Source organism: Lycium ferocissimum, chromosome 7, assembly GCF_029784015.1.
Source record: "Lycium ferocissimum isolate CSIRO_LF1 chromosome 7, AGI_CSIRO_Lferr_CH_V1, whole genome shotgun sequence".
Taxonomy (NCBI): Eukaryota; Viridiplantae; Streptophyta; class Magnoliopsida; order Solanales; family Solanaceae; genus Lycium; species Lycium ferocissimum.
Window position 1 is genome coordinate 7,806,587 of NC_081348.1, and position 14,513 is coordinate 7,821,099.

General features: G+C 39.6%; 1 non-coding gene across 1 annotated transcript; it reads right to left on the minus strand.

Moving 5' to 3' along the window:
* Nucleotides 1-1,914: 1,914 nt before the first annotated feature.
* LOC132065862 (small nucleolar RNA R71) lies at nt 1,915-2,020 on the minus strand. The gene has a single exon (XR_009416831.1). It is a non-coding gene; the product is annotated as a small nucleolar RNA R71 (small nucleolar RNA).
* Between the last annotated feature and the right edge of the window lie 12,493 nt (nt 2,021-14,513).

Consider the following 14,513-nt stretch of genomic DNA (forward strand, 5'->3'; position numbering starts at 1 on the left):
TAGTGTTTTTAAGGTAATGGAGCAATTTAGGGATGAAAACTGTTGAAGTGTAGAATTTGGCCTTGATGACAAAATATTTACTGTATTTTCAAATACGGGCCGTATTCCTTGCTTGTAATTAAAGATAAGCTGAAACAGAAAGGCATGCTGAGAAGATGTTAAAATATGAACAACTTTTATGGACCGTATTTCACTTTACGGTCCGTATTTCAAAGTGTATTTAATGTTAAGACACTTGGCAGAAAGTTGTGATTTTACAAGTTGAAATACGACCAAGTAGACTACGGACAGTAAATCAAAATACGGTCCGTAATCTATGATGTTGCTGCTGCCTAGATTTTGAAGGAATACCAAGGCGTAAACTAGTTTACGGTCCGTAATTTGAAATACAGACCATATTTTATGTCATCGGGGACCAAAGTGTAATTCTATAATTTTTAAGTTTCAAAACCTATAAATAGCCCAATGTAGGGTCTTATTTTGCATCAGTTATTATTTTCTTAACTTTTGGCTTAGAACATTAAATACTCTCTTGACTTTGGAGATTCAAAACATCAATTCAAGTATTATCAATTCCTCTTTTCATCAAAATTAAGCAATTATGAATTCTTCAATTTCTTGTTTCTAGTTCTTTGTCATGAGTAGCTAAATTCCCTTACTAGGGTTGTGAACCCAATGATGGATGTTTTGTGATTGATATACACATAATGGATTATTAGAGTTTATTTATTCTTCATTCTTCATTCACAATTAATGGTTGCAAACATTGATTAAAGCCATAAACCTTGATTTGTTTGGAAAAATAATTAGGGTTTGGTAAGAATAAATAACAAGAACTCAAAGCTTTAAACTTTATTTAATAAATTCACTTAGGAATAAGAAGAATTTACTTGACATAATTAACCATTCTTCAATATTCACTTTCTTATATTTGGGAAAATCATAGAAAGAGATAATCTTTATTTATTGGGAAATAGTATAGATTCATCTAGAGGTTAAGTGCATTCATATAACGATCCATTAGAAGTATATCAAGATCAATACCCTTGATCATACACTTTATCTAAAGGGGACACAACCTTGGTTTCTTTTACCATAAATTATAGTCCAAAAAATTAGTTAGCCATTAGTCATAAAAAACCAACTTTTGCCAAAATCATCGGATTAAGACATTAGACCTAAATTAAGCATTCTACGATTTTAGTAATCTTTTTACACCATATTCCCTGTGGGATTCGATCCCAACCTTATTGGGTTACTATATTTGACATCGTCCGCTTTACGCTAATAAAAGGAGTAATTTTAGCATATCAAATTTTGGCGTCGTTGTCGGGGATTACGATTTTGAAATTACTAAATTGTATCTGCTTTGATTGAAGTCTTTTGCTTATTCCATCACACCTTGTCTGCTATTCCTTGTAAACCAGGTGAACATGAATCAGAATCAGCAAAACGAACGTACTGGTAACCAGGGTGGTCGATTGGATAATCACGCGAATGAATCAGATGAAGAGAACATTTTCACTGATCTTGTTGCTGAGGAGGACCTATGCAACATTTTCGCTGATCTTGTTGCTGAGGAGGACTATGCATCTGCTATTGTTTATCCTCAGGTTGGAGCTACAAGTGTCAAAATTGACTCCTCTCTCTACCAGTTGTTGAAGCTTGGGGGCTACTTTCGGAACTCTACCGAGAATGACCCTCAACATCATTTGCAAAACTTTGTGGATGTATGTGCTCATCATATACAAAACAACATTTTACAGGATGCTATTTGGCTGAGGCTTTTCAAATATTCCTTAGCTAAAGATGCAAGAGCATGGTTCGAGAAGTTGCCCCGGAATTCTATTACTACATGGGCAAAGATGGTAGCAGTCTTTCTCAAGAAGCCGTATCCTCCTAGCAAGAAGACTGAGATTCGTGACATGATCTATGAATTCAAGCAGCGTCCAGGGGAACAATTATATGAAGCTTGGGAGAGATTTAAAGAGTGTTTGCAGAAATTTCCAAGTCATGGTTTTTCGAAGTACATAGTAATGGAGAAATTCTATCGAGGGCTGGATCCCGTAGCGCAATCAATTGCAAACAACCCAGCTGATGGTTGTTTTATGGATAAATCTTACCGACGAGTGACCAACATACTTAACAGGCTGACTACTCACAATCAGGATTGGCACCCAAATAATGCTGATATTGTGTCCTATGGTAGTGTCATGATCCAGAATATGGTAAAGGAGAATCAAGATACCCAACAAACATTGGCTCAGCTTGAAACGAATATTTTCTTGCTAACCATGAATTTTGATGATACCCAGTTCAAGAAGGTAAATGTTTGTGAAGATGAGTCAGGTATGCCGAAGGGGATGTACCAGGTCCAAGAGGGTCCATTTCGTGAGGGACCTCTTATGCAGGTTGAAGATGCGAATTATGTGAACAATTCTCAATGGGGTTATCAAAGGCAGAACTACCGAGGTGGTTACCAGAATCAGAATCAATGGAGACCTCAGCAGGGCCAAGGTACCTACAACAACAACGACCCAGGAAACTACAATAATAATTATGGGGTGCCAACCAAGGGAGCTACAACAACAACAACAATTTTGGGAACAAGAGTTCCAATCCTTATATTTCACCGAAAGGGCAATCAACAGAGCAAGGTAGTTTGAGGGTTGAAGCAATGCTTGAGAAGGTTCTGGAAACTCAAACCAAGTCCGAAAGGACGCTATCTGGGGTAACAGAGACAATGGGATCCCATACAGCAGCTATTCAGAAGCTCGAGTCACAGATGCGGGATATTTCTAGAGAGCAAAGACCCTCCTAAAAAGGGAGGACTTCCTAGTGACACTATTCTAAATCTGAAAAATGGGAGAAGCGGTGTAGACAGTGTGTTTGCCATTACTACACGGAGTGGTAAAATACTTCAAGGTGCTGAAAAAAAGGCTGTTGAGCTCGAGCATATTGATGAAGAGGAAGAGGTATAGTCGGAAGCACCGATTATTGTTGATGAGCATCCTAATGATGAGAAAGTTGTTGATGACAAGAGCAAGCAAACTGTGAAAGGGGCTCTCCGCCCTTTGACTCAGCTTTTCAAATCTAAACCTCCCTTTCCTCAGAGGTTGGTAAAGAAGAAGAAAGATGCTAAGTTCAAAAAAATTTATGATCAGCTGAAGCAATTATCTATGAATTTCCCTTTCTTGGAAGCTGTCAAAGAGATGCCCGATTTTGCTAAATACTTAAAGGACCTATTGACCAAAAAGAAGACGGTGCAACATGAAACCGTGAGTTTTACCCACACTGTGAGTTCCATCATTTCAACAACTACTGTCCAGAAAAAGGAAGATCCCGGGGCGTTCACCATTCCTTGTTCTGTGGGGCACCATGACTTTGCTCGTGCTCTGTGTGATAATAGGGTGAGTATAAACTTGATGCCACTTACTATCTACAAGCAATCAGGTTTGGGGATGCCAAGGCCGATGACTATGAGGTTACAGATGACTGATAGATCTATTAAGAAGCCTGTTGGCGTAGTTGATGATGTCCTTTTACGGGTTGGTAAATTTATGTTGCCCGTTGATTTTTTGTGATTCTTGACTGTGCTGTTGATCGGGACATTTTCATTATTCTAGGGAGACCTTTCCTTGCCATGAGAAGAGCTCTGATGGATTCGGAGAAAAATGAAATCAAATTTTGAGTCAACGATGAGGAAGTTACTTTTCAGGAAAGTAAGGGTATGAAGTTACCAAGTGCTTATAAGAGCATTTCGGTAGTCGATTCTTTTGATGTTGTTGATGAAGCTGTGGAGTTCAAGATAGAAGAAGAAAGTTTGGGAGAAGCTTTGGCTGGTATTCTTGTAAAGTTTGATGCTGAAGACATGGAGGATTATGTAGAGATGATTAATTCGCTTGTTGGGTTGGGTTCATAATCTTACCATCCAAAGAAGCTGAATCTTAATCTGGAAAATATAACAACTCCTCTAGCAAAGCCTTCGATCATTAAACCACCGAAGTTAAAGCTTAAGCAGCTCCCATCACATTTGAAGTATGAGTTCCTTGGTCCGAATAATACATTGCCAGTGATTGTTTCAAAGACTACTGATTGAGGAGCAGATTGAGCAACTTTTGGAGGTATTGCGTGAATATAGGTGTGCTATTAGGTGGACCATAGCAGACATTCAAGGAACTCCTTCTAGGATCTGTGAACATAAAATCCAGTTGGAAGAGGATAGCAAGCCGAGTGCGGAGCATCAAAGAAGATTGAACGAGAATATGCAAGAAGTTGTCAAGAAAGAAATCATCAAATAGTTAGATGCTGGAGTGGTTTACCCTATTGCTGCAAAGAAATGGGTTAGCCCAGTCCAATGTGTTCCAAAAAAGGGGGCATCACAAAGGGTGCCCAATGCAAAGAATGAGCTGATTCCAACGAGGACTGGAACCAGATGGAGAGTTTGCATGGACTATTGCAAGCTTAACGCTGCCACTTGCAAGGATCACTTCCCTATGCCTTTTATTGATCAAATGCTTGATCAGCTAGTAGGGCGATCTTATTATTGCTTCCTTAATGGGTATTCGGGCTACAATCAGATTAACATCACCCTGAAAGATCTAGAGAAGACAACTTTTACTTGTCCGTATGGGACATTTGCTTTCAGCAGAATGCTCTTTGGTCTTTATAATGAACCGGCTACCTTTTAGCAGTGTATGATGTCAATATTCTCTAATATGGTGGAAGACTTTCTCGAGGTATTTATGGATAACTTCTCGGTTGTTGATAATTCTTTTGATGACTGTCTTGGCCATCTGGGTCAAGTGCTTAAACGCTGTGATTAGACTAATCTAGTGCTGAATTGGGAGAAGCGCCACTTCATGGTAAAGGAAGAGATCTTCCTTGGGTATAAAATCTCTGAATAGGGGATTGAGGTCGATCAAGCAAAGATTGATGTGATTTTGAAGCTTCCTCTGCCTATGTTACACTTCAATTTTTTTTTGCGTCGTTTGCATTGTAAGTAAACTAATATAATCTTGGAGAGGCCATGGAACCCTTATAAGGTTAATGAATACTCTTAACAAGTGTTAAGCAAGTATCTAGAGTTTCCGGGACAAAGAAAATTGAAAAAAATAAGTTTGTCTAAAATTTGAAAATTGGTAGAATTTTGGATAGAATTTTAGGTCCACGTTGGAAGGGTATATCTCCTAGTATATTAGGAGTTTTAAGGTGTTTCAAAAGTCTAAAATGAAGTTTGTCGAGTTTAGTTTCCAATGCAACAAACCTCATCGATACGACATCGGAGTAGAGAATTATGGACGTTACAAGTTAGGCTGACAGAGCAAAAACATGCGCTACAGTAATCGAGCTGCTACACTAGTCGCGCTGCTACAGTAACTGCTACAGTACCCGAACTGACTCTAGAACTTTTTAAAAGGGGTTTTACCCCTCATTTTTCATCCAAACACCTCTTAAAATATCCCAAACTCTCTAGAACAATTCCCCAACTTCCGTCCACAGAATTTTAGCGCAAATTAAGTGAAATCTCCGGATTTAGGTCCGAACAGCGTATAGTTATGATTATAAAATCGTATAGCGACGAGTTTTGGCTCAAGTTCAAGGTGGAAGATGAAGATATCGCAATATTAATGGGAGTAAGGTATAAATCTCTTCTTATTAAACTTAGTTTCGGTTTATTTACGGATATAAAGTTGTTAAATAGTCGTATAACGAGTTGGTTAGTTGTGGAACTTGGAAAACATCATGTGGGATGTTTATGGAACATGATGGTGTTGGAAATGATGTTGTTGATGTTGGTATTGCAGTTGTTGTTGTTCGTTAAATTATGATTTCGGGCTAGGCATATAAACAGGGGGTGACGCTATGGCCTATGTTGTAATGTTTTTAGGGGTGACGATGTGGCCTATGTTGTGGCATTTCTATAGATATATGTGTTTTCTTGATATAGCCATACTGATTTATTTATCTTTGCACATTCATTGACATGTCTCAAATGTCTTCCATGATTTTATGTACGTGTTTATTTTATACCTTACATACTCAGTACAATATTCATACTGACTCCCCTATTGCTTGGGGGCCTATGTTCATGCCCGTAGGTTCAGATAAGCAAAGAAGCGGTCCAGCTCGGTAGGACTTCGACCCCTCAGTAGTCAATACGCTCCTATTAGTCCAGGGCTGTAGCTCGCTTTTTGGTATGCTATTTCAGTTTATATATGTATGGGTATAATGGGAGCCATGTCCCATTTTCTTTATAGCCTGTACTCCGTTAGAGGTCTGTAGATAAATGTATATGGTTGGGATGTTATGTAGCCATGACGGCTCCTGTTTTGTTGTATAACATTTATAGCAACCTAGTCTTCTCGCGTTATTATTTTCAGTACTTATAATATATATATACAGATGGTCATGAGTTCTGGATACGAGGTTATGATATTGTTTCTTTAAGTTAGCATAGTCCAGAGAAGGGTTGTCTATGGGCTACTCTATTATTCAGTTAACCCAGGTACTAGTAGATGGGGGCTTGGTCATCTGAGGTCAGGCACTAGTCACGACTCATCGATTTGGTTCGTGACAAAAGTAGTATCAGAGCAGTTCGTCCTAGGGATTGTCTACAGACCGTTTTCGGTAGAGTCCTGTTTATGGGTGTGAAGCCAGCCACACTTATAAACAGGAGGCTGCAAGGCATTTAGGAATCAATGAGCTTTCCTTTCTATCTTAGATCATGCGATAGAGCCAGCGTCTAGGAAAGATCGCTTCTGACCCTCTTTTCCTATAGGTAAGCACAAATTGGTAGAGATGAAGAGATCGGCCTCAGACAGTGGGGGTGCCAAGAAGGCCCCCAGAGTGCATTCAGGACCACAGATTCTGGGACTGAGCAGGAGGAATCCGAACAAGAGGAGCCTTATCTATTCCCTCGAGACAGATCCCTCTGAGGACCCTGCGACGATTCCCCCAGAGTTTCTGACTTCTATGAAGGAGGATCCCTCGAAAGGCAGTTATGACACAGACCCTTCCGAGGGTTCGTACGAGACACCGGTGGAGGAGGTTCCTGAGGCTATACCAGAGTTTACCCCTCCAGCAACTCCTATGGTAGAACACTATGTCAGGCAGCCACACATGTGAGTGTTACTGATTATTCTATCCCTTTATCTTGACCGTCGCAAAACCAGAGTCGCGTAATATCCATATCCCTCGGATTCGGACGGGGGGAGATGCGAGGCCGACTAGTGGATAAGCGAGAGGACGCCGAGGAGGATACTTCACTTTACAAATTTCTTCCGTACTAAGAGTAGGACGAGCCGACTACAGTATACGGGTCTTTTATTGAAATTTCTTATGTGTGTACAATTATTGCAGGATATCATTAATAGGTGACAATGGGAGTTTTAGAGGAACCGATAACCAAAGTACTTATGAATAACTGCGACTAAGATGTTTTGGCCCCTACTAGGAATCTTAAATTTAGGAATGGAAGATAGTCGTGTGTTGATCGATGGTTATTATCGAGAGTTCCAAACGCTAAGCTAGCATTTGCTCGGTTAGGAAAGTAAAGGATCTTTCCAATCCAGAGGGAGATGCATTACAAGAATTTTATTGGGATCCGTTAGAACTTTAACTTATTCTAGGTCATGCGATAAAGGTCACGCAGCAGGGTGGATGCGATCGTACCAAAGACTAACGCATTGGATCCCATCAGAACTCCAAAGTTAAGCATGCTGGGGTGAGAGTAATACTAGAATGGGTGACACCCTGGGAAGTTTACTAAGAGTCCTACAAATTCGGACATAAGAGAGGGATGAGGGACAAGAATAGCTTGAGGGAAATTAGAAGCGTGTGAAACTCACGGCTGGAAACTCCAGATGATTGTGAGAGATAAGGCAGGCCGACTTGGCAAAGAGAGAGAAGACGTATTACAGATACAGAACTAAGACAAGTTTAAAATAGTATTGGGGATATTTTGTAAGTAAGGTGTTAGGAGAGGTATATACGATATTTTATGTGTGGTCAATTAGATTGCGTGCCCCGATTATTGACGTTGCGATGTGTTAAAGGTACTGATTGAACAAGGTATTGAAGTTCAAGTGGTAAGTGTTATAGGGCGAGGTGACATTAGTCTCTCTAAAATTAAAGTTGGATAATCCTGATGCAATCACATCGGGGAAAAGGGAGGAAGTGAGTATACAAGAGTAAGAAGATTATGATGCCCTAAGAAAAGGAGAGGTGTAAGCAAAGGAGGTATATTGCTAAAAAGGGTTAACTCAAGCTTCAAAATAGGAATCTTGAAAGTAAGTATACGGAAAGAATGGAGTATGTAGTATGGAACGAAAGATGAAGGTAAAGGGTTCGAAATCAGATTCTGATAAGTGGGACTGAAGGGCAGTAACAACGAAAAAAGATGTGAACTGGGAGAAAATAAGCAAGTTTTTCCAAAAAAAAATGCCAAGGGATTTTCAATTCTTGAAGGGCATTCGAAGAGATAAATATGCAACTATACTGACACGATTACCTCGGAAACGGGAAAGCCTTCCTAAAAGATGATTTAGCAATAGAACGGATTTGTATTTCGGAAAGGATATTTTATGAATTTTAGGGACAATACCTTAAAAATAGCAAGTGGAGAAGAGTGCTTTGGAGGAAAGGGACTCAAGGAAGGTCTTGAGGACGAAAGTAAGAAAAGTACACTAATGGATTGATTAAAGAAAATCGAACAATCACCAAGGACAGGAGAAAGGATAATAAGTAAAAAAGTCTGGCCAAGAGGCAAAACATCAGTAACATGGGATAAAAACCTTGATAAGTAATACAAAGATTTGATTATAAAATAAATAGAACGATACACGGGGGATATGCATAAATATGAGCCAATTGTAGTGTTAGAAGGGAAGATGAAGACTCGACGAAAGAAGAAAGAAAGGGGTGTACTTTGTAAGGATTTCATGATAAGAACAAGAAGCGGCAGAACACTGGAAGAATTATGATGCATAGCTGTAATGCAAATAAGTAGTTAAGGAGAATTACGGGACAAATGAGCTAAGCGAATGAAAGGATGACACGTGGGAATAGATGGTATGGAATATTAGCCTTTAATGGTATAATATAGACGTAAACCAGAAGTGGGAACCCAGAGCAAGAAGAATCTAGAGGGTATTAAGAAGATAATCGTGGAAAAATGGCTAGGGATTAAAGAAGCGAGGTATAATCGGACATTCCACAAAGGGCTTAATGAATTCCGCCGTCCCTATTAATTCATCAGCCCAGGGAATTATTAGTCATGAAAGATAGAAGTGAAAAGATGATAAAGGAGGCATCCGCATTGGATCTGATATGTATGAGCGTTTTGATCTGATACAAGGCTTCAAATAGCAGAAAGGGAAATAAGTCAAATCATGTGATGAAAGGAACTCCGGTATTATAAGGAACCGAGGGGTAGAAGGATCGTTAAGGTCGGCCAGGTGATTACCAAAAATGATTAATATTCAAAGGTTACTGATGTATAAGAACATCCTTAAGGGGGGGGGGCGCGGGGGTAGTCTGCAATGAATTATAACCTTCCCAAAATTCCAAAGAAAAAAATGTGTTAGTTTGAAAAATCCAAAGTTTGAGAATATATCGGGGGAAAACAGAAACGGATTGAAAATAAGTATATTGTGGGGCAGGTATGAGAAATAAAGTATGATAGGAAAATAAGGGGAATTAACGAGTCAAAGAAAATGATGTGAGATATGATGTTTCTAGACCGTGGTTCGAATCCCTCATACCAGGGAAATTGTACCGCACCCAGATACGCGGTGACTTATCCTAAAGAGCAACAAGTAGAGTAAGAATGGTCTCCAAGTTAATTACTGAGAGGATGATGAAAAGGATGATAAATACAAAGGACACTTTATGTTACAACAAAAAGGAATCTTAGTGTCGGAAGAAGTAAAAATCCAACAAAAGGAATAATGATAAGTGGCTTGGCGATCTCCAAGAGAGGGGGGGGGTGATGTTTTATAATAGAAAGATAGCAGTATTAGTGGAGATTGGAAAGTATCTCACGAGTCGCTATCCATACCGAATATGAGAGTTTGTATTATAGAACTATATGAACCATCAACGTGAGGTTATGTCTAACAAATTGGTATAGAGGCAACAATGGAAAGCTAACGAAGTATAACAGCTAACTAAGTAATCACTAGTATAAGGGAGTCAAAGATAAGTATACTGATGTTGGAAGGAAGTTGTGATAAAGTGAGAATTTGCCTTAGCTCTATAATTATAAATTTATATTGTAGGACTTGAGAAAATGAAATTAAAGGAAGAGTTTTGATAGGAGCTCGAAGATGTTCTGGGTTATGAATTAGTTTGAACTATGATTATTAGCTTATTATAAGCATAACCCTGCTACGAGGAATAATAAAGATGGAACATATGTACGTATTTAAGAGATTGTGTTGAGGAGAGACAATATAGTGCGTATAAAAGATCAACGAGTATAAGAAGGGATAGCTCGAGGCAGCATCGAAGGAGTAAACAAGAGAGTTGCCCACAAATAGGGAAATAAAAATCGAGAAAAAGAGAGTATTCCCAGGATAGAGAGTAGCCGTGACATAGTAAGGCCAGATTACCGTAACAGAGACAGAACGAGAAAGGGATACTAGTTGATTTCTGATTATGTACATGAGAACAAAAGAACTCCAGCCAGAGACACCATTATCCTCAGGTATGTGATGTTTCTTTGAATGATTTTCTGGACGTGTGTGTCCAATATGGGTATTGATGTTGTAGCCTTGTGAGGCATTGTATATTTTGGGTTGTTGTGACAGGATGGTAGTGGTACAATTACAGGAGAAATTTTGGCAAAATTTTTTTAGAAATCCCTAAGAGCTTAACATTCGAGGACGAATGTTCCTAAGGGGGGAGGAATGTTACACCTAGAAAATATTTTGCATCGTTTGTATTGTAAGTAAACTAACATAAGCTCGGAGAGGCCATGAAACCCTTACAAGGTTAATGAATACTCTTAACAAGTGTTAAGCAAGTATCTAGAGGTTCTGGGACCAAGCAAATCGAAGAAAATAAGTTTGTCGAAAATTTGGAAATTGGTAAAATTTTGGACAAAATTTTAGGTCCATTTTGGAGGAGTATATCTCATAGTATATTAGGAGTTTTAAGGTGTTCATAGTATATTAGGAGTTTTAAGGTGTTTCAAAAGCCTAAAAGGAAATTCGTCGAGTCTAGTTTCCAACGCAACAATCCGCTAGTCGATACAACATTGGAGTACAGAATTATGGACGTTACAAGTTAGGCGACGGCAGCGTAAACGCGCGCTACAATAACGGCGAGCTACGGTAGTCGCGGGTCCGCTACGAATCGCTATAGTACCCAAACTGACTCTAGAACCTTTTAAAAGGGGTTTTGCCCCTCATTTTTCATCCAAACACCTCTTAAAATATCCCAAACTCTCTAGAACAATCCCCCAACTTTTGTCCATAGAATTTTAGCGCAAATTAAGTGAAATCTCCGGATTTAGGTCCGAACGTACGAATAGGTGTAATTATAAAATCGTATAGCGACGAGTTTTGGCTCAAGTTCAAGGTGGAAAATGAAGATATCACAGTATTAATGGGAGTAAGGTATGAATCTTTTCTTATTAAACTTAGTTTCGGTTTATTTACGGATGTAAAGTTGTTAAATAGTCGTATAACGAGTTGGTTAGTTGTGGAACTTGGAAAACATCGTTTGGGATGTTTATGGAACATGATAGTGTTGGAAATGATATTGTTGATGTTGGTATTGCAGTTGTTGTTGGTCGTTGAATTATGATTTCGGGCCAGGCAGATAAACAGAGGGTGACGCTGTGGCCTATGATGTGATGTTTATATATAAGGCACAGTTGACAGGGGGTGACGCTGTGGCTTATGATGTGATGTTTATATATAAGGCACAGTTGATAGGGGGTGATGTTATGGCCTATTATGTGATGTGTGTGTGTGTGTGTATATATATATATATATATATATATATATATATATATATATATATATATATATATATATATATATATATATATATATATAAGGCACAATTGACAGAGGGTGACGCTGTGGCCTATGTTGTGATGTTTTTAGGGGTGAGATGTGGCCTATGTTCTGGCATTTCTATAGATATATGTGTTTTCTTGATATAGCCATACTGATTTATTTATCTTTGCATATTCATTGACATGTCTCAGATGTCTTCCATGATTTTATGTACATGTTTATTTTATGCCTCACATACTCACTATAATATTCGTACTAACTCCCCTATTGCTTAAGGGAAGGGGGGGGAGGGCTGTGTTCATGCCCGTAGGTTCAGATTAGCAGAGAAGCGATCCAGCTTGGTAGGACTTCCACCCCTCAGTAGTAAATACGCTCCTATTAGTCCGGGACTGCAACTCGCTTTTTGGTATGCTATTCCGGTTTATATATATATGGGTATAACGGGAGCCCTGTCCCGTTTTCTTTATAGCTTGTACTCCGTTAGAGGTTTGTAGATAAATGTATATGGTTGGGATGTTATGTAGCCATGACGGCTCCTGTTTTGTTGTACAACATGTATAGCAACCTAGTCTGCTCGCATTATTATTTTAAGTACTTATAATATGTATATACAGATGGTTATGAGTTTTGTATATGAGGTTATGATGTTGTTCCTTCAAGTTAGCGTGGTCCAGAGAAGGTTGTATATAGGCCACTCTATTATTAAGTTAACTCAAGTACTAGTAGATGGGTGCTTGGTCATCTGAGGTCAGGCATTCCTCATGATCATCAATTTGGGTCGTGATGTTATCTCGATTAAGTGTGTCTGGAGCTTTTTGGGACACGCCGGTTTCTATAGGCGATTCATCAAGGATTTCTCAAAAATCGCTAACCCGATGTGTAAGCTTCTTGAAAAAGAGGCTAAGTTCGAATTTGATGAGAAGATCTGAAAGGCATTCGATGAATTAAATCAGCGGTTGACCACATCCCCTATTATTGTTTCTCGCGACTGCTCTCTACCGTTTGAATTGATGTGTGATGGAAGTCATTTTGCTATCGATGCTGTGCTTGGCCAGAGACATAATAAAATCATGCATCTGATCTATTATGCAAGGAGAACATTGAATGCTGCTCAAATGAATTACACTGTGACGGAGTAAGAGTTGCTTGTGATAGTTTTTGCTTTTGAGAAGTTTCGGGCCTAACTGTTAGGGTCCAAAGTCGTGGTATACACAGATCATGCTTGAGATACCTGATAGCGAATAAGGAAGCTAAGCCGCGATTGATCCGATGGGTACTGTTGCTGTAAGAGTTTGATTTCGAGGTGAAAAACCGCAAGGGAACTGAGAATCAGGTTGCTGACCATCTCTCTAGGCTTGAAGAAGCCGGGAGACCTTCGGATGAGCTAAATGTAGATGATGCATTTCCAGATGAGAGGGTGTTGGCTTTGTCAATGGAAGTGGCACCATAGTATGCAGACATTGCCAACTATTTGGTGACAGGCATAGTTCCAAAGGAAATCAAAGCGTACCAAAAGAAGAAGTTCTTATGGGATTCCCGTCAATACTATTGGGATGAGCCATACTTGTTCAGAACATGCGCTGATAACATCATTTGGCATTGTGTTCCCGAAAGTGAAGTGATAGCGATTCTAAAGGCATGCCATGACTCTCCAGTTGGGGGTCATCATAGTGGTAACCGGATTGCTGCTAAAGTTCTGGAATGCAGTTACTACTGGCCGACTATCTTTTATGGTGCAAATCTATTGGTGCGGTCTTGTGATCAGTTTCAGAGGCAAGGGAGTATAGGCAGTAGGCAAGAGATGTCTACGAACTTTGTGATGGAAGTGGAGGTGTTCGATGTCTAGGGGATTGATTTTATGGGCCCTTTGTGAGCTCTAGTGGCATGAAGTATATCTTGGTTACTGTCACGACCCAACCCCGTGGGCCGTGACTGGTGTCCTACTTGGACACCCAGACGTACCTACCTAACAGATCCGACATACCGGATAGCTAATCGCTCGTACATACATAAATCCATACGGACATAGCGTACATCATACGAACATACATATATACATACATAAACACGTACGTGCGATAGGGGCTATTATATCAGACAGAGTCGCATATCATACGTACCTACCCAGACAGTGACAACCCATACCCCACAAACATGTCTGCAGACCTCTAATATACAGAACAGAATTAAAAGACGGAATCAGAAGACGGGACAGGGCCCCGCCGTACCCAAATAGTCATATATACAGAACATATGTACAACAGAAGATATATACCAAAATATCAGCTCCGGATCAAAGGGAGCTCTCCAGACAAAATACACTAATACCCTAAGGCTGGCGCGCGCACCGTGCGGCGCGTCGCGTACACAGACGGGCATGTAACACGCCCCCGCGAAGGGGGTCGATAAGATGTACCGAGTATGTAAAGCGGAAACATAATATACATAAATACAATAACCCGAGCGAGATACGTAAAAATCATA